This window comes from Harpia harpyja, chromosome 3 (genome assembly GCF_026419915.1).
Source record: "Harpia harpyja isolate bHarHar1 chromosome 3, bHarHar1 primary haplotype, whole genome shotgun sequence".
In the NCBI taxonomy this organism is placed as follows: domain Eukaryota; kingdom Metazoa; phylum Chordata; class Aves; order Accipitriformes; family Accipitridae; genus Harpia; species Harpia harpyja.
In genome coordinates, this window is record NC_068942.1 from 78,155,417 (window position 1) to 78,176,809 (window position 21,393).

The 21,393-nt window shown below is 43.7% G+C and overlaps 1 long non-coding RNA gene across 1 annotated transcript in view; it reads right to left on the reverse strand.

Annotated features, from left to right (window-relative positions):
• Window positions 1-4,345: 4,345 nt before the first annotated feature.
• Window positions 4,346-21,393, reverse strand: part of LOC128140101 (uncharacterized) — an 89,369-nt gene continuing 72,321 nt past the window's right edge. Inside the window, exons 3-4 of the long non-coding RNA XR_008234618.1 lie at window positions 9,423-9,608; window positions 4,346-6,859 (exon numbers count right to left, since the gene is read on the reverse strand). This is a non-coding gene — a long non-coding RNA (uncharacterized LOC128140101). The remainder of the gene's footprint in view (window positions 6,860-9,422; window positions 9,609-21,393) is intronic.

A 21,393-nucleotide genomic window follows, 5' to 3' on the forward strand; every position in this document is an offset into this window, starting at 1 on the left:
CACCCGACAGACAGCAGCACGCAACGTAAAAAGTTTCTTCCAATTTCACTGGATCTAGTTTTTCTCTAAAACCTGATATAAGTTTAACTGGGTGTTCAGGCTCCAAGTGCACCTTCCATCAGCTGTCACACATCAACCTGCCTGGCCCTCCACATGCCCCATCACGCTAAGCCAGCTGTGGCAGCTGTGCCTCCTCATTTTGACCCACCAGGCATTGGAGTCTCTCCTCCCACCAGAGTCCTGCAGGTCCCCTGGGACCCCTTCCCCATCAGGACACCCTAATCAGCGTCTTACAGGATCATGTCTTGCAAACTGATTTACCGTAGGCATTTTATTTGTGTATATAAGTAAGTGTGTGTGTGTATATATATGTATATATAGGGGAGGGGGTGGGGGGGAAGTCCTGCTGTAGGGTTAAGATGGTGGTTTATTCATTTTAGAGGAAACTCTTCCAAGAAATGTTCAGGTCTGTCAGAAATAGGCAAAAAAATTTAGAGAGTTTGATCTGAGTTTTATGGCTTGTTTCTTTTTAAAATTTGATTAGATCTCCTCTTCGATGCTGTCTCGTAGATTGGAAGGCTCGGTTGCTGCATAAACTCCACTTTGTTTCCAAGGGGTGTTTCTGGTTGATATTTTGGGAATTATAAGGAAACCTTAGTACCTTAAGACTAGGGAAAAGAGTTTTCAGTCCAGTAAAAAGTGGCCTTCATGGAGTGCTGCTGTCACACTCTTCTGGTAAAATACATCACTGTGGTCCTAGTACTGCTGATAAAGGCGTCTGCTCCATGCTAAACTCTTAGTTTTCATCCTTTCCTTGTGCTTCCAACTCTTACTTATCTAATTCATGCCCTGCCTCTCCATCTGTTCACATGAGCTCGAACGTGAAGTCAGGGAAAAGCTGGAATTGTAGTTAAATGGTCATATGAAGGGCTGCAGGGTGGGATAGTGGCACCACACCAGGAGGTGGGACATGTATTCTTGTGTGCCACCAGCCAACACTGCACCCAACAGCCATCTCTTCACATGGGTGTGAGTATACGGCACCATGTTACTGAGAATTATACGGAAGGATCTATGGAAAAATTAATTTCTGATCTCACCCCTATAGCTTGGTACTGCCATCACCAGAGGTGGTCCCAATTTCCATCTGTAAAAATGCCTCACAACCTTCTTTCCTCCCACATTTAATTAGCAGTTAGCAACAGTGTCACTGTAACCGTGGTGGTCTAAAGATATAGGTGAAACAAGGTTGGCACGGACGAATAACAGCATTTAATAGAGTGACTGAGACCAGTTTTCATTTTTAATAATTGCCGTGAAACACTGAAGCATTTATTTTAAAAAATGGTACCTCAAAGGGCAAAAATGTTTGGCCACAAGCATTCTTATTTTACTTTTAAAAACAAAAATCTATTTTTTAAAAAATTTTTCGTTCATTTCATTTCAGTTACATTCCAACAAAACCCAGAATATTGGCTGCTACAGAACTAATTTACTGGGGAAAACAAGTTTTGGTTGAAAACTTGGAACCAATCTATACCAAAGTCAGGGAAAAGAACTGCCAAACTGTTGCCCAGATGTCACCATACTAAAATAACCTCTTGTTTTCATCTGCCATTCATGGCAATGAATGTTAGAGGTGGAGAAGTGAAATGTGGACAGTCCAGAGCTGGGGATGAAGAGTCCTGCCATGCAGCTGGCTGCAGGCTGGTGCCTAGCGCTGCATTGCTGGCACAGCCAACTGTCCCACTCAATCTAATGGGGATCCCTCCTGGCACTGGTGGATGCAATATAGTTTGGATGCAGCCTGAACCAGTCGAAGTATGGGATATCTGCATATGGAGCCGAAGAGCATTTCATAACCTGCTCTGCTCCTCACTCCTCTCCTCTTTTCCCTGTTCTTTGGTTTCTCCTGGGGAGAAGCAGTAGAGAAAAAGATATCAGAAACCTGGTTTAGCACTCACGGTTTATCTGGGAATGGCCCTTCAGCACTAGCACTGATTTGTTCAGTCTGTTGCCTTTGATGATCTTTGGGCCAGGTGTGAAGGAAGATTATTTTGAGCCGCAGTCCTTGCCGTTGCTTCTGGTTTCTCCACTGCTTTCTGGCAAAAGAGCAGGTGAGGACAATTTGGGTGGGATATGATGGTGTGCCACTTTCTCCTGCCCTCCCCTATGGGAAGGACACAACGGCAGGGTCTGTAACATGCTGCTCTTCAGTTCTTTGCTAGACGCACACTCTAGCTCAGCTTGGGAAAAGCACATGGGAGGCAAAATTGGCATCATGAGTTTTCAGAGTTCTAGTTTCCAAAGAACTCCAGGTAAAAAGTTGTCCACATCCTTTTTTGGGTTGCAACTGTCTGCCATCACTTTGGCTGTGCTTCTTTCCTCAGGGGGAGGGGATAAATGTGGGTGCCATTCAGGCAGTGGGGTGCAAAGGGAATTCCTTTGGCACTACCCAGTAGAGCTTCTAACTGAGAAACACGGTGGGGCGAGCAGCCCCAGCATCCACACAACTCCTCTCCATCCCAGCCCTGCTGGCGAGATGCAAGCTTTATGGGTTTTATTTAGCAATTTATTTTATTTAGCAATTACCATTTATTTCTGTCCCCCAGGGTAAATTTTCTCTTTTTGTCCATGACAATCTTAGGGAAGGACCTGGGCGCAATATTCCGCGAACAAAATTAAATCCAGGAATCTGCCCTGTGGGGCACGGAGCATCGCGTTGTCCTGTGTTTGGGCAGCGCAGAGCACAGGGGGGCCCTGGCCTCCGAGACGGCCAATACAAATAAATAATACGAAGCCCTGGAATGACTCATTTGTCGAGAGCACACCTGCATAACCCATCCCACAGCTGTAGGGCTGGAAAGGCAAATAAAACATCTGTAACCCAAGCCTGGAGGGCGCTGGGGACTCAGGGGAGGGAAGCCGGTTTTTCAAATCGCTGTAACCCAAGGAAGAAAATCATCAGCCTATATGCCTTTCACAGCATTTGATGACAAAATGTTTTGTGGCTTAGCCATTGTTTAAAGGCCATTCCTCAAATTCCTTGTTTACTGTCAGCAGGGTGAGTTGTGGACTCTGTGACTTTAGCTGTTAATGGGCCTAAACACTTCTGCCAACAGATTAAGCTTTGCTGAAACGTTAAGAAAATTGGCCCAAACAGAGATAGGGAGGATTCTTGTTTAGCTGTTGTTTCATTTGCATGAGAATCATTGTCTGCAGACAATGGCACTTCCATATCACCCAAAGAGCGGGCAATTGGGTGAAACTCATTCAATTTCTGTTAAATGACAGAAATTGTTTGTTTGTTTGTTTCTAGAGAGAAAGAAAAATGCTCATTTTCAGCTGCAAGGATGAGTGGATCAGAAGCGAAATCCAACCCCCAAATATCTCCAGCTCATGACGGACTGGGAGCTCACAAGTTGGGATGATGCTGAAAGAAAACAAAAATATCAAGTCGTAAGCATGTTTAAAACAGTTACTGCCTGTGGAAGAAGAGGAATAAGCAAAATCAGTCTATTTGGGGAAGGCAAAGAACAAATTCCTTTTAAGAAAAGCGAGATGTGTTTTTGCCATGACTTGGGCTACTGAATTTCCCAGGTGATCGATATCCTCGTGTTGTTTCCATATAAATGCTGTCCTAACAGGTACTGCCATCGCCTGAACTTCTCCCAGGTTCAGTGTTCAGGAGAGGGTTAATCTGATGCTCAGATGACATATATTCTTGCCATTTCCCTCTCTGGTGTTAAAAATAATAACCTGGATCCTACAATTATTATTTGAATTATAGCAGCACCTGGAGTCATCAGCCAAGATTGCAGCCCCCTTGCAGAAGGCACTGACCAGGAAAATGGCAAGGTGGTTCCCCAGTGAGCTCCCGCCTCCCGCGGGTAAGGCCGGCAGAGAAGGAGCGTCGTGGGGATGGAGAGCGAAGGCTCGAGGCCACCATCAAGACTGGGCCACAGGGAGCAAAGGTTATGTGCTGCTCTCAGCCCAGGCGTATCTGCGACCCAGGTGACTGCGTTTGGCCAGGCGTGACTGCATGGTCAAGGCCAACGTCTACTGCGTGTCGGTGCGAGGAAGGATGAACCAGCTCAATACCTTAGAGGCTATTTTCTGTCTGATTAGTGACATGAGATTTAATTCAAACACCATTCGACATTTCCTTGCTTCAGGAGATCCTGCTGTTTTCTTTATATATTTTTTTCCACTAGATCTAATACTTTTGGCCATCATTGCTGTTATTGGCAGTTACCTGTGGCTGCTTTAAATGCCACCGGATGCGATGGGATGTTTACATTTCCCCAATTACACTGTCTTTGAGCGGTTCTAAACTTGACTTTGATTAAACACGCTAATAACAAGAGAGGTTCCTTTTTTTTTTTATGAATGTCACTTGCTTGAGTTGAAAAGACATGCTCTTAATACTCGCTTTTCATCTAAATCAAGAAAGCAACACTAAGCAAAAAAGTATTTAACTGTAGCATATAGGATTGTAAAGATGGTAATCAGGGACACTGGTAATTGAAGCTTTTGGGGGAGAACCTTTCTTCTGAATCCTTCAGTCTGTTTAATAGGATAAAATTAGCTTGAGTGGCTTGGTGTTTGAAGAGGTTATGATATAATTGGAGCTGCCTCCTGGGTTTGCTGCTGGACAAGGCGATCAGGTGGAGACATGGGAGGGCATGGGAACCTCTGAAGTACAAGACTCAGCTTCTGCCATACTAATTAGCCTAAATTAGCTATGCCAGTTTTCTGCTTGCTTTTGAATTTCCCTGATAATGCTTTTATCAGGAGTGTAAGAAAAGGAATATGAAAACACGCACAAAGTTCACTGCAGAATGGCAGAAGCGGTGGCGACTGCCGACGTAAGTCTCAAGCTTATTGCTGCAAGCTTCAAAAAAACAGGGGGAAAAAAAGATTGAATAGCATTAGGAAATAATAAATGGATATCAAGTACAACCCCTAGGGATTTAGAAAGTACTATGGCTTGCGCTCTTGAACACGAAAGTTTACAAAGCATCTGTAAGAAATTGATTATCTTGAGGATTATATACATATTATTTTCAGGCCAACCCCCTCCCCCCAAAACCCAGCTCTGCTCTTGAGTGTTTAACCCAAGGTGAAAGAGGCGGTCCTCCTCAAGGCGGAACCAGCTCAGGCATCTCCGTTTGTGCTCCATCATCCGCAAGGCCCAAGAGAGGCTGCCATTTTTTAATTTTCACTTCCAACCCAAATTAATCAACTTTAACCATGCAAAGAGATTTGCGGCGCATCCAGTATAGCTTGCACAAATCTATTTTAATTGAAAATGTGCGAGGGGGAAAGAAAATAAGGAGGGGGGGTTGTTTTTCTTTCTATCCTGGAAGGGATGACTTCTGTTGCCAGTGGATGAAGCAAGTCAGGAGAGGACTTTGACTTTCAAAGGCTTGTTAGGAGCCTTTTTCACAGATAAAGACAGCTCCATCCCTGGGGAACTACAGAGAGGTACAGATATTTCCTTCCCAAGTAGTACCAGCCTTGGTTTGGAGGCAGCTATTTGGGGCCAGAATTGTCCATGGCTCTAATTGCACATACAGACATTAGACACTGCAGGAACAAGCCTCACGTCAGCAATCTGCTCTGCTAATCATCATCGGGGTCTACTGGTTCCAAGAGGCCTCCATTTGCTGGATGACAGGGTGGAACGAAGTCCTGGGTGATCTGCTGGACAAGCTCAGACCGTGTCGTGGTTCAGGAGCTCTCAGGCAGGAGTTTTCTTGTGTTTCCCACCACCCCTTCTTCCACCCAATGCCCTTGATTTCTCCCCATCAGGCTGTCCCAGGAATGTTTTGCAAAGACCTGTGTGAAATTAGGAGAGGATCTGAACCTCATTCAAAAAGCAGAGCTTGCAAGACTCACCCAGCCCTTGGCTTGGTCGTGGTTTTCCACCACGTTTCCTGGGTCACATCGCAGGTTGTTAAACAGATTTGCATCAACTCCATACTTAGAGCCATGATGGAGAGGGTAATGGGGTAGTGAGCTGATCTGAGGGACCATGATGGATAGGGGTGACTTGTGCTCCAGAGGAGAATTTCTAGTAAAACTAGACTTGTTTAGATACATTCTGTGTCTCAGCACAAGAAAACCAACCTGAGGGCATTGCACTGTTACTATTCATCACTGTCGTCTTTCCATGGAAAATCAATAGGGATATCAGGGTTTAAAAACTCTGCTAAGCCATTTTATTGTATTTTATTCTTTCTGGAGAGATAACTGACTGAGCTCGCATTTCTAGCAACTGCTTGAGAACAAGTTTGGAAGGACCTAGGAAAATTACTTGGCTCCACTGTCTCCATTGTTCCCACGTTCAGGGGAATTGCTCTTGGGGTCCTCTCTTAGAAGGGGGGACATGGTCCTCATTCAAAAATACAGTAATACAGTTCAGATGCTGTTTTTTAGGGCAATGAATCATTCACGGAAAGAGATCGAGTCTTGACTTCTCCTCTTCAGTCTCCCACGCTCCCACAACACTCGTCCTGGCTTTTTATCAGGTGCAAACACCTGAGTCCTGTAAGCCCTTCAGCTCTGGCACACACACTTTATATATTCACTCGAGTGCCTGCACACAGACAAGTGTTCGAACAGCTTCATCTCCCATCCCGGCGGGCCCCAAGGCACAATGTTGGGTATTACCTGTTCAGCTACTCCACATGCTATACTGAGGGCTGGAGCTTGGAAATGCTTCTTCACAGGAACAGCATTACTCTTGTGACCAAGTCCTCTCAACACAGATCTGGCAGAGGTGGATTTGTATCAGTCCACTCAGTCTCTTTACATTCACAGGGTTTTCTTTTGCATGGCTTATCGCCTCCTCCAACTACAGGATAAATACAGTGAAATTATTTTTAAAATCACCTCAGTCCAAAACCCGGATTTTTAAGCTTGCTGCTCTAAACTCTGCAAGGGAAGTATTCTCTTCTTGAAAAGTAATACACCCAGATTTGAGCTTTTAGAGTTGAGGGGGGTCTTTTTAATTAGAGAAATGAGAACCAGGAACTCTTCTGTTTGGTTTGGGGTTTTTTTTCTGTCAGACTTTCCTCTTTGGATCACTGTCCTTGTTTGTTAGAAATATTTAACTGGTAGGAACCGTGAGGCAAACTCCCGAATGACAGCTGAAGAAGAGACCTCAAGCTGTTGTCCTTGAAACCAGTGATGAGTTTCCCCTTGACTTCACAGGGCACAATATCCAGCATAGCCCAACTCCAGACATTTTTATTCTGCAACCAGCTGCAGTTCCTGTTCAGAAAAGACATACTGTTCCCCAGAGGAGATGTGCAGCATGGAAAAAAAACCTTGTACAGATTAAAGGCTGGACCAAAGCCCCATTAGAGCTAGTACGAAGCCTTCCAGTGGTCCCAGTGAAGTGGGATTCAATTGTCAGTGACCAGATTGACCACACTAATGTCTGCTGCAAATCTGTGAAAAATGTGGTTGGGCACAAATCAGGTCTGACCCAGCCTTGCACCTATTTGAACACAGGGGGCCTTTTGCTCAGTCCATGGCACAAAAGGGTTTGTCCCTTCAGCCCTTCTTTGCTCTTGCTTTTGTACCCAGGACAGACAAGAACTGCAGAGCATGAACCAGCTTTTGAGGAGAGCTCCCCTTCTGTGTTAGCTCCTGTGACAAGAGAGAACCACTTCTCTTGTGCTTCTTGCTTGTCCTTGCAATGACTACACGACACACAATAAAACAATAATAATTTCAGCAGGTTTTGTCTACCCTTAACCTGAATCCAAATCACCCCACAGACTTGGCAAATGGGTCACCTGCCTGATGTCTGATCTGCAAGCAACATACCTTTGCCGGGGATGTCCCAGCAGCGTGATGATGTGAAGTCAGGACTTTTCGGGAAAAAAAAGAAGAAAAAAAAGAAAGGAAGAAAAAAAAGAAAGAAAGAAAAAAAAGTCAAGGCATTTCTGGCTAAAGACACAAGCACTCATTGGTCGGGAGTGTTTGAACCTGTCCTCAAGGCTAGACCATAGCTGCAGAAGGGCAGGAGCAGTGGGGCTCTGTTTGACAGGCACAGCAGCTTCCCCTCCTCCTTGGCAAGATGTCTGGAGGAGATGCCCCAGGTCCCAGCCTTCTCCCTTCTCTCAACAACCCACAAGGCAAAGCCATATGAAGCGGGTTTCCATCTTCCGTGAGGTGCTTGCTGGCTCGTGCCCCCCCATCACTCAGCATCATTGCATCCAAGACCTTTGAGAGACAGAGGTGCTGCATGACCCTGCTGCAGATTGCGTCCTGCTCCCTTCCAGGAGCAAGAGGTTTCAAGCACAGTGTGCCAAACCTGTTGGGTGGGGAGGGGAGGGAAAACCCCCCTCTGCTTAAACCAATTCCCCCAGGTCTCTGAGGAGAAGTAAACCACAGCAATCCCACAGTGTCTGCGGCATCCACGAAGCTTTCAGCTCAGCATAGCACGAGGGAGGGCTGTCTCAGAGAGCACCAGCAATGAGAGTCTCTCTTTGGCTCCATCAGGCAATACAGCAAACAAGTCATGTCTCTTAGAAGAGAAAAAAATCTATTTTAGAGCTCTCTCTTTTTCTGTGTGGGTGCTTATCTCTGGTCACTGCTGTTCACCATATAGAGAAGTCTCTGTGGCATGCATTTCTAAGAGGGCAAACTGTCTAAAATTAGCTGTTAGTTTAAAATAAGAGACTGTGCAGTTCTCCAGGGAGGGGCATTCATCCTCCAAAGGAAACTGTCAAGGATTGTTCAGGATTACTCTCCAGCTGTTCAGAACTGCTGCATCCTTTTAAATTATAATGTCAACATGTCACAAATAATATGGAATGACAATGTCTAATTTCTGTCCTGTGAGGAATGAAAAGGAAGGAAAATTGCTAGCATACTAGACGCATACCACATTTAAGAGACCAGGTAACCTTTCTACGTGGCTGTAAGAGAATAATTAGTCAAAACATTAATGAAAATGTAATTTTCTAGTAGCCTCTGAAATCTAGAGGCTTTACATTACGAATTCCAGGCTAATGCTCTCCACAATAGATTGTGTTATCTCCGGGGCCAAGGGATGTAGCAACTTCTCCACTGATTGGATTCTTTATGTTGAGTAGCTGGGGTTTTTTCCCCAAAAATATTTGTTACCAGCATTGCTGGCTTTCAATGCCAAATTGCATCAGTATGTAAGAGGCCAGACCAATGTCATAGTTATTGCTGACCTTAACATCCATGAACAGCCCACAGTGAGTTTATCCCCCCCAAAACCATGACTGAAATAACCAGCCTGACTCCTGGCGATACAAATGGAAGCCACGAGGTTATAGCAGGTCATGGGCAACTTGCGCTGTGTACATGCATACCCCATCCAAATTTTAAAGTAGATCACCAAGAGGAGGGAGGTTTTTAACAGACACGGGTTTTACCTGTTATTTGAGGTAGCTGCAGCTCTAAGGACTGAAGCAGACACCTACTTTGGGTTATGAGGTAGCAGTGAGTTTCTGGGGCTCTGCTGATGAACAGTAACTCATGAAGTTGTGGTAATGTGATTTCTTCAATCAGATGCCCACATCCAGAGCTTAAATATTCTCGTAAGCTCTCAGGGTGGCTGCCTATAAAATATAAACAATGCAATATGAACAAGAAGTGTCCCAAGGTATACATTTTAATGCTCAGATTCCATGCAGCACTGTATATTTTTCATGTTAAGTTAAAGAAGTAAATGAAACAGAAAGAATCCAACATGTTTTACATTCCCTTGCAACAGGAAGCTATTTTGATAAAACCTACAAATGATCCATATTGATATTAACTTTTTTTTGGTAAACTTAATTTGAATTTAGAAAGTCTCTAAATGATAATTGAATCACAAGTCTGGATTAGGATTCTAGCAGCAACACTTGACTTGGTCAAAATCACTGTTATGAAGAGAGATGCAATTTTTACACAGTACTTCACATTGATTAAGTAATGTGCGAAAATGGAAAAAAAGTATTCGAATCTTAATCATAGTAATTTGCATGAAATAAAAGTCTCTGTCAGGGGAATGCACATTATAATAACTCCTGGGTGTTTTGGTTGCATCAGTGAGCAAAGAAGTTGTGTGCATTTTTTTTTTGTCCTGATATACAAGAATTTCCTCTATTTTTAGTGTACCTTTGATTATACGAGAATTTAGAAATATGGCATTGCAGTTAGCAAGAGACCGAGACAAGCAGGTATTTTAAGAGAAGCCAGAGTTCACAGATGACTGACGATGTATATACCTGAATTAAGTAGAAATATACACCAGTACGTTGTAAACATGGGAACTCAGTTTGAAGCTAATTAAGGCTCATTTGGTTTTGACCTGCATCAAACAATAGCACTAAATCAGAAAAGCAGATGCATTTTGGAAGCTACTGAACTGAAGAACCTTATCTGGAGCCCAGTGGAGTCAGCAGAGACCTTCTCACTGACTTCAGTCAATCAAGCCTTAGAAATGTTTGCGTTTATTTACACAAATTGGTCTGAAGTAGAAAGGGGTTTTAGATGCAGTCCCCGCTCCATTGCATGCACATGTCAATGCTGCTGAACGCCGCGGTGGTGTCACTGTTATCTGTTACTGAAGCAGACCCGGGAGCTCAGGCGCGTTTCTCTGGGCCAGCGTGACCATTGTGCAACCTGTTTTATTTTAAAGAGTTGCTGTTTCAAAAATCAATGGGCGTCAGCTGCTAATTACAGAAAATCTATGTCTCGTCCCTTCAGCAGGTTTTGCATTTTTCCCACTTGCCACGCTACCTTTGCTATGGGTTGACAGCACGGCTCCATAGCAATAAGTCATGGCCAGCCCCCAGCCCCCTTTTGCATTCGTTCCAGCTTCCTCCAGGGCAGACTTTGCCACGTGAAGTTTCTGGTGAACGGCCTTTACCATACCACACCACACCTGGATCCCCCCACTGACCTTGAGATTAATTTGATGCTGTATTTTCTGAGAATGTAAGAAAATAGAGGCAAGCTTTCTTCAGTTATTTAAAACACTTCACACTGTGTGGAAGCTCATTTGTCCCAGGAATGTGATTTTGTCAGTGGGAGGCATCTGTTCTGAATGAATATTTGAGAGCCGTGATCCCCTTCTCCATCTTCCAATGATCAGAAAAAAGGAGAGGGACTCCTAGACATTTGTGAACGGTCAGAATACCTGACTGCTTTACCTTTCTGAGAGCTTAGCAATTGGTCCAAATGCTCCAGGGTGAGGAAAAGAGTTTTCTAGGCACCAGTTTTTGCCATTCCCTCTTTCATTTCTGCAAGATGTGCTTATAATGGGGGACAGATTCAAAGACCCCTTTGGGGGAGGGCTCTTTTTCTGAGGCACACTGTATGAAATCCACTGAGACCTGCAGAAGTTGCCGTGGTATCACTGCGTTGTACCAGAAGGGCTATTCAGTTATCCCCAGCCACAATATCATTTGGAGAATTACTTCTTGCAGGGGATCGAAGCAGGTGTGGGGGAAAAAAAGTGTTGAACAACTAAGCTTGGAAAGGAAATGTAGGTTGAAGTTTATCTCTTGTTGCTGAAGCTGCCAGTAAAGCTAGGCGCAGGAGGGGGGTTTGTTTGAGATTTATTCTGAGGGAGAAAGGCCCTGCTGTCTTCAGAGTGAGATGAGATCAAGTTCTGCTTGCAATACCTCTTACATGTTGTAGTTGCAGGCCAGGAGATTTTTTTACATCAAAATAAAGGAATGGATGGGCCTGCACTTATAAGAGAGTTGGCATTCCTACAACAAGCGTGTAGGTTGATAAGGATTTTCTTTATTCTTTTCAAAAATAACCTTTCCTGTGAAATGCAAGCTCAAGAACATTATCGGTTACATAGAGAAATCACATGAAAGGCTGTATTACAATAATGAAGAAAAGAGATTGAGATGAGAGCAGTAGCAAAGGTACTCAGTGCCTCCTTGGCTTGAGCTGCTCCTTCTCCACACAACTGATGTTTTCAAACCCTGGTTTTCAGGAAAATCCTACTTGAGGGGAAAAGTTAGCGCACACAAACCACCCTCCAGGCACGATGCTGGGATCCCGTCTTGCTTTCCACAGGGAATATCCAGTGCATGGGGACATTCTCAATGTGTGGGAGATGTGTTATAGTAATGGATGTATCTCCATTTATGAGCTGAGGGGAATGGTAACGTACCATCCTGTGTTTCTCCTAATTTGAGAATGTGCCCGATATCGGACGGTATTAATGGGGTGGCCATAACTATCGTCACATCCCTAGCCCTGCAAATGCAGCCCTGGCAGTTTACCAAAGTGAAGTCAAACCTACCGCTCTCATAAAGCATCCTATGGAAAAGGGAAGAAGGAATTCATAAGAAAATAATCCTATTAATTAATGCCCAAATGGTCCCTGTGCACAGCCTGCGGAAACACTGTGCCTGCGAGGGAGCAGAGGCAGCGGAAGGGAAGGGAACACAACCCTCCTCTTCAGCTGGAGCAGCATTCCCGCTTCCCTGGCTGCCAGCTCCACTCTGCCCGGCGTATTCCCAGCAGGTCCCACCAAGTGCCACCCAGCGCAGAGCTTCGCGGCTGGCCCTGGGTTTTCCCCGCAGGAACGTGGCCAGGAGCACACAAGAAATTGTGATGAGAAAATAACCTTTTCTCTTCCCAAGGCAGTGATGAACATATTTTGAGTGTCCTTACAGAGAAGGACAGCTACAGTCCGTACTTTCCCACTCTCATATTCTCATTTTTCACTAAGGAAAGTGCTGAATTAACAGGAGCACTGAGCAGAGGGTCAAAGGACCTTGTGGATGGGTTTTAAGAGCAGGTTAGACAAATATCTGTCAGGAGTAGTTAGCTAGCCCTAATCCTGGCTTAAGGCAGGGGGTGGATGAGGTAGCCTCATGAAATCCTCCTGGTCCTGCATCCTGGTGTCCTCCGGCTTTGAGCATTGAGATCCTTCCGCTACAAACAGAGGGAGTTACTATAAAGAAGAGCCTGTGGTTATTGTTTCGATGACCCTTGAGATAGCTGCCATCTTGGAGTTATGTCTTTCTTGGCTATATTTCAAGGGACAATCCATATGCATTAAGTCAGGAACTGCGGACCACAAAATGCTTGTACGCCTGAGATGCTCTTTGATTACCAGAGGACATCAGGTGTGCCTGGGGTTCCTACCCCAGGCTTTGCAGTACCCAGTTAGACTCCTGGGGGCAATAGGTCCAGGAGAAAAGTGTTAAACTGGCTAGGACTCACTCTACAACTGCTCCCCAAAGCCTGAAGAGTGGGCAAGGCTTTGTAAGTGGAAAGTCCTCTGCTCTGGAAATTATATCTCCTGGTGGGTCATCAAAACTCATCTCTGACCCCAAGTACAAGTCTCATTTCCAAAACCAATGCTGACCCGTGCCTTCTTCCTCCAAGACCTGCAGCTTTAAAATCTGTGGCCCAATTACAACCAAACTGCTGGAGGGGCACAAGATCTCAGAGATACTCAATTCTTATAAATGTGGAATTTGCCAATTGGGAACGTCCATGCTGAACTTGTGGGGAACACAAAAGGAAGCTTCAGCACAAAAGGTATGTGGGGAAGGGACTGGGGACTTGGGACACCAATGTATAGCAATGCCAACTTCATTAGTTCCCAGGCTGGGAAAAGATCTTCTTTGAATTGTTTTCCTTTAATTGCAGAGGATTTCCACAAGTTCTAATTTGTTGGCAGCTCAGAGCATGATCTTTAACCATTGTGAACCATTCCCATGCAAGGAAAAGTGTGCTCTTTAGATCTCCAGCTCTGCGATGCTGCCCTGTTAAGGAAGTGTGTAAGTGTAGCAATGAGCAATGACGGTGATAAATAAATTACCCAGAGACTTTAAAGTCAGAGCGGCTACAAAAGAGGAGAAATTTAGCTTCCCCATGCATAAATGTAAACATGCTGTGAGAGCAGCTGCCCTTGCATGGACATACATATGGGGAACAATGCTTGCCCATGGCATAAAAAGCAGCAAACACAGATAATGCCAGGTGATATTTGACTTCTCGGCATATATGTAGGAGCGCTGCGCTTTGCATTCACAGGAACCATCTTTCTTTTTGTACTCCATTTTCTGTTCTTCTTATTAATCCACAGATTCTTCCCTTTGCTAAACCGGGAATCCGAGGCAGATCCCTAGAGAATTTCTTGAGTCTTGGATCCTCAAGCAAATTCAAGCTGTAGTATGCCACAAGGGCAGTGTTATCCCTATAGAGTTTTTAGCAGCATGCCTTCTAACCCAGTTTAAGCAGCTCTGTTTTTAAGTGATGCAGCAATTGGTATTAAGATATTCTGAACCATCATTAGCTCTATTTACTGAGCTTTAGATGTGTGAATCACTGCAAACATCTGGAATGAACAGGTGGAATTCAACCGCACTTACTGTACATTTCTATTTTAATGGTGTTTGGCTTCTCTTTTAATTGAAGACCAATTCTTCCCGGAGACCCAAATGTTACTACAGGCATATATTAATTTAATTTAATTGGCAATGAGTTAAAAATGATTATTTCAGAGGAATTTTTGATGTTAACTAATGAGGCATCATATTCTGTACATATTCCTGCCATTTCAGCCTGCTTCCCTGAGGAAGCACAGGCTATGCAGTTGCACCGTCCGTCTGGCAGGTTGCCTTAGAAACTTTTGACCTTGTTGGTGAGCAGGCTGGGGCCAGGGTGCGGTGGAACATGAGGGCAATGGGGTGGTGGGAGACGCATAACTACTCAGGGTGCCTGCCACTGAGTTGGGGTGCAACCCCAAGCTCCTCGTGCCGGCGCCTGGCGTGCAACGTCAGCCACGTCTGGTCGGTGAACCCGGCTCTGGACGTAGGGGTCTCATCCGAGTGCCTAAAACCAGCAGGACTGACCCAATCCTACTCCGCAACAAGGTTTTCTGGTCTGAGGGCACCTCTGCTTTTGTAGCTCTTTCACGTGGTATAACGTGTTGACCCTTTGGCAGGGACTTGAGCCTGACATTTCATCCGAGGTGAAAGCCCTGGTCCTGTGTCTGTTGGTCCCCAGTTCCTTCTTCGCTTGGCTTCATCTTGGCGAGGAAGAGGACCGACTCCCTTCTCCATGCTGGAGCAGGCATGTCCAAGCTGTCACCTCCTTCATCGCCACCCTGTAGCTGGAGCATAGCACTTCTGGATCCTACCGCGTTCAGGCAAGTCAGCAATGAGAAGGGAAACATTATTTTTATCTTAAATAGGAAGAGAGCGGCAAGCCTCAGTCTCCTTGGGGCGAATTATTCAGGCTGTCTCCTGCCCTTTGAGGCATCTTCTCCAAACACCTACAGCAATGCTGCAGGAGCGGGAGTTGTCTTATTTACACCATTCACCTTTGCTGATTTTTTGGAGATATGCCAGTCTACAAAATACTGCCTCAGATACATTCATTTTTACCACTTGTAATTGTTTTAATTTTTATCATAACTAGCAAAACATCTGAAATCAAGAAAATTATCACAGTGTCCACACACATGTAATGGCTATTCCCCACCACCTCCTCTTCCCCATGTAGTGGCAACGTTAGGCTACTCGGCGCTATCTGATAAATGTGTACAATGGCCAAAACCTATTTCTGAAGGCAGACTTCGGAGGGGAAGGAGAAGGAGGAGGAATGCAGCCATTACACCAGTGTTTTGTAACATCCCTCCTGTAAAATTATTGTTAAATGTGTAGCACATACGATGAAGCAGCTGGGAGGGTGCTGTTGGTCACACTGATGGGATGTCATACACAACCTCTGGGAATCCTTTTCCCCTTTTTGCAAAGTGTGCCTGCTAATATCAACCCCTCTGAGGTGTTGCAATGCCTGATTAATTCATCTTTGTAAGTCACCTTCCAATCTTCAGGAGATACAAAATATTAATTGCCAATGTGATAACAAGAAGTTCAGATGCAAGGGGAAAAGCGTGGATCTCTGCACCTCTTTGCTTAGTTGGATTTCCACTGTTCAATGAAAATCACCCGTATGTGCTAGAGAAAGTACAAGTTTTCTCACTGCAGATAACTCGCTCAGTCATTTTTGACATTTAGAGGAAACAATTATTTCTTATTAATATTTCTTATCCTTATAATTGATTTTTTTTAATTAAACTGCAAGGTTCACCATTATCTAGACTGTGAGTTTATTTATTTTGTGATGGTAGATTCTTAAAATAGATTGTGTCCTTCCAACATCGCTTTTCTTTTTCCACCCCTGCATACATAGTTCAGCTACTATTTCTTGCATCAAGGTAATACCAACCCCATTTCACAGTTCAAGTTTGCTCCTCACTTCACCCAAAGAATTGAACTGTAATGCCTCACATCGTGGTATCAAAATAACTCATTGGTGGTCTTCAGAGATGGGTCCTGCTCAGTTTCTCCTTGACCTCTACAGCCTCAAGCATCTCTCATGTCTAGTGAATATTGAATTATTTACACAAAATAAATGGCACTTCTAGGCTGGGTTGGGGGAGCTCTGCCTCCAAGGCAGTAGTCTGATAATCAGCATTCTCAGCTGCTTGGGGAGACCCAGATTTGTGTCTTTCTGCTGCCTGAATCAGGCTGGGTGTTTGAGCCTGACTCTTCCTTAGCTGTAACCACAAGGGATGCCCATCTCATGAGCAACTTCCGAAGATCTCAGTTTCTCCCTGCAAAAAAACAGCAAAACCGTTACATTCACCAAAACATTAAAAAAAAATAATCAAAAATATGAAAGAAAAGTCTGGAGCCTGACCCCACCGTGCTGAATATTGTACAAACACGGAGCGAGAAGAAAGTCCCGGTGTCAAAGAGTTTGAGGTCTAAATAATTTCTCTAAACAGAAAGTGCTTCTTCAGCTGCCAGGCTGATCCAAACGCGCTGGGGCCGTGCTGTGTGTCCCACCTTTCCCACGCCGCATTCCCATCAGGGCCCTGCCAGCATCCACACCTGCTCCCGCACACATCGGTACTTCCCAAGCAACCTGGCCGGGGCTGTATTTTTGTGTTTGCACAAAAAAGGTGAGCAATTACCAGGCCACACCTCCGCACACAACTTCTCATGCCTCTAAAGTTTCTAAAACTCTGAGTATCGGGTTCCCAAAATCACTGCTGCCCAGGAGGGAGGCGTTGCACCGGCTGCGGGGGTTTTGCTCCCGAGTCAGTGGGGTTGGGCTGCTCTATGCCACACGTTACTTTTGGACTGTCATGTTATTCATACTTCTTTTTTCACCTTCTAGCCTAGCTTTTAAAGAATATTTCTGTTTTAAAAAAATATCTTGCTTTTGGGAGGCATTAACTGTGGTGCTTTTTGGCTGCCTGTTCAGTGCAATGCCATGTCAGAGCTTTCTTTCTTTCTTTTATCTTTTTTTATCCATGTTCTAATGCAAACTGGCCCTTTCCTAGTAACAGCAACGGGCGTCTGGTTTTCCATCTCTATGAACCCAGCAGTGTTGCTGCTCCAAGACTCAGCTGGTTGGAAACATATAGACAGCAAACATTTACATTCAGCATGTCTAACATCATCTGGGACTTAAACCCACAACATTGGTGATGCATAGAGATAGATATTTAGTCACATCAAAGCTATTTGATAATTGCAGACACTTCATTCTTGTTTAATGTTTCATGTGCAAGATTAGTTGGTTGATTTAATTGGTTCAGCAAAACTTATGTTTTAAGGCAAAACATTAGTTAAGACATAATGTATTCCCCTATGGAAAATTCCCATAAAACTGAATACATCAGAAGTCAGTTTGTGCTTTGTAATTCTGTATTTGATTCTGTAGTCAGTCTGCCTACAGAATTGAATAGAAAACTACACTTTCCTATTGGAAAGTCTACCATTTAATAGCAATCCAGCAAGGTATTAAATCATGTAGGGTTGTTATAGGTTCAAAAAGCATAAAGTAGGGTTATAATTGTCTTCTACAGTCTGTTTTAGCTGGGTTTGCAATATAAGAATGGGTTTGTAATAGAAATTGATACAGAAAAGGAATAAAAAGGGATGTCCGGGTGAAATGCATATAGTTCTTCTCCATATATGACCAGGACAGCATATCTACATGAATATATTGAATTTATGTGCAAATGTATCTGTTCACACATATGTCTGTGTGCCACATGTGTAATGTAAACATTTATACCATGTGTGTACACGTGTATTCCTATATTTATGTTTACATACAACCTAGAACCTGCTAGTGCAATACAGACTGCACAGGAGGTTAATTCAGGCACCTCTCGGTGACTCAGTATTTCCCCAGAAAACACCCCAAATCTTTGCCAAGCTTTCCAGCAGCAGCACAGCAGCGCTGCCCAACGTACCTCCAGGGAGGAGCCAAATTTCAGAACCTGGTCCCACATGAGAGGGGACAAGCAATTTGACCCCAACACAGGAGTCAACCATGAGCACCGCAAAGCCGAGCTTAACTGCCCCAAAATGTTTTGAGATCTCCATTATGAATTTTTTCCTGAAAAGCTTTAAGAGGTTTTGAACTCAGTTTGCTGCTAAAGGAACATTTTTGCAGCCCAAACACTCTGCATGTTTGCATGTCTGTATATGAATATTAAAATGTTGAGTACATGGACCACCAAAAGTTTGTTTAGCTTGAAGTTAGAGATTTGTTTTGCTTAGAATTTAGTCTCTTGATATTTGGCTGATCTCTTTGTACTGGCTTTTATCTTAATTGCTTTTTAAACTATAATTATGGTGCCACATCCACATGGCTATAACACCACTGTAGTTTAAGTTCAGTGTGTGTCTATTACGACTTCTATTTTTAAGTGTTGTTTTTTTTAATTCAGACATAAAATTTACATACTGCAGCCATGAAACTTAGCAAACAAAGTCTAAGTCAGGGAGAAAATCCTTTTTTACAATGTTTGAGAAAATAAAATAGTTTGCTGAATATTAAATTAGAGGCAAAAAATAATTAAATTAGTTCTTGCCAATGCTGCAATTATGAAAGAGGAAATATGTTCCATTTAAATATCCAGCTGAATTTTGCATGCCATTACCCCATAAATAGAGACTTACGCTTACGAGCATTTTAATGTGTGTATACCAAAGCCATATTGACACTGCAGACTATCATTACTCCTTAAGGAAATGTCATGGGCTTTCCTTTCTTATTTGAATGAGCTGTGAATTTATAATTCTCTCAGGCAGTTGGTTTTAATAAGGTATCGCTCGGTTATTCACATTTAAACCATCTCTAAATACCCATTTGAAGACTAAACCACATCAATCCATTAGGCCAGTAACACAGCCCAGCTTTTTAAAAGTCCACGTAGGGCTGTTAGCATGGTGTCCTACCAACCCTAATCCCTCTCCCTGCAGAAACATTTCTTTTTCTTTCATCTGAGACTAACATTTGGGGGAAAGAAAAATGCAAGCCACTGTTTTGTAGCATCCCTTTCTCCACGCAAACATAGGCAAATAACATTAGGACTGTGACCGGCGTGGATGAAAGGGGGAGGCGGCACATTTCACCTGCCCACTTCATCCTCTGTTTTTAATCCCGTTGGTGCATATGCCATAGGATTTCTGCAGAGGTCTGGGGGTAAACTGAGGTTTATCCATCTACAGGGCTCGAGGGGGGGATAGGTTCTTACCACCTTACCATGTGAGAATACTGCTCTATTATCCAAAATACTGTGCAGCATCGGACCTGGGTTTGAGACGATCGTCTACATACAAGCACACTTAATATTGCGTTTCCATGGGTGAGCATGCTCCTGCCACAGTTTTACTGAAAAGGGGAGATCTGCTGGGCTCGTGTCATCTTAGGGGCCAGATCAGTTTTGAGCAAACAAAAGCTATTCTTATTTTTAGTCTTCTCACTGCACTAATTTAAGGTTATTCTATGAGGTCCAAAGGTTACAGACAAGCTCCCTGGTAGAGCATTTTTTTGCTTAAACCATGTTAAAAAGGCATGACAATAAATATTGCAGAATGCAGAAGTGAATGGGAAAACTCTTGTTGCGCACAATCTGTTCCGAGTGAGATGAGAACAAATATATCACCGCTTTGTTTTCCTTCCATCAGAAAATTACTCTGAGCAGCTATTTACTCCCCCAGCCATTATTTTCTGATCCTTTTCTGTGTAAATAACGTGACTTTCTGGAAAGGGAAAAGGTGCCTTTCCTGGAAACGCAGCTCACGGCAGAGTGAAAAACTCCCCCCCCGACCCCCCCATCGCTGGAGACACTTTCCGCAACTCCTCACGCTGCCGAAACAGCAGATGACGAAGACCTGAAACCTTCACAACAATATATTTCTCGAGACCGCTGCCGCTCCATAACTCTCCCAGCCATTTCCAGCCCCGCGATATTCCCCCCAGCACCTCCTTTGTGCTCCATTCAAGGTTTTTCTGAAGTGAGACAATCTTTCCCATTTTTTTGTCTTCTGTCTGCATCAAAGTTAGGACTTTGTTAGGGATTCTTGCTATCGGCATCTGTTACCTCTTTTTCTCAGGGGCTAAGGAGGAGGCTGCTGTATGGCTGAAAAAGGCTCTCATTCAGCCTGCAATTGCTTCTCTTTGCTTTCCTGTCACACTGTCAACCTCAATCAGAAGGCAATGAAAGTGATACAGAAGCAAAGCTTTGCTGCCTCCTCCTAGAACAAAGAGCGTCCCATAGCCTAGTACAGATTTCACATCCAATTTAACTCTTTGGAAAAGGATTTCAGGAAATACATAGTCAAGAGTTGAAAAAATGGAGTTGGGTCTACTATAAAGGCTAAAAGTATTATCCTGGCTTAGATAAGCTACAAAGATAGGTTGATACTATTTTCTAGCATAAACCACATTAGCTGGCATTACACATTGAGCTTTCTTTACTCGTTAAGTTGCAAGGAGATTTGAGAGGAATTTAGCAGCTACATAAAATGACTCTTTCATGATTCTAGCTTTAACAGTCATTTTAGTTGTACAAGGTGCATGAATAGCAAGGACCTAAATCATGTTGTTTAACAAATCTGGTATTAGAGGGTTAGTCTCAGTTTACTTATTAAGAATTTAGTTGAGTAAAGGATTTTAGGACTCAGTTCTTTGTGTGGATGACAATGAAACAGGCCAGTACTTGTATTTTTGGGAACCTAAATCAGCTACACATGTTTGAACTATGCTTTTGGGCCTATAATTGCTCTTTTGCATGGAGAATATTTTTCTGTTTGGATTCACACTAAAAATGAGGCTCACTGGGCAGGTTGTAGAGTAGTGAGGTATTTCACTGGGATATCTCAAGGCAACATTTCCCAAATTTACAATAAGCTTAAGGTCCATCTACTCTCCTTTGCCTGCAAATACAGAGCCTCATGCACAATGATAAACTTTTTTTTACACTGGTCCTACTGGGGAAAAAAAAAAAAAAAGATTTGTTATTTCAGTGCATTTTTTGTCATTAAAAGTGGTCTTCCTTTA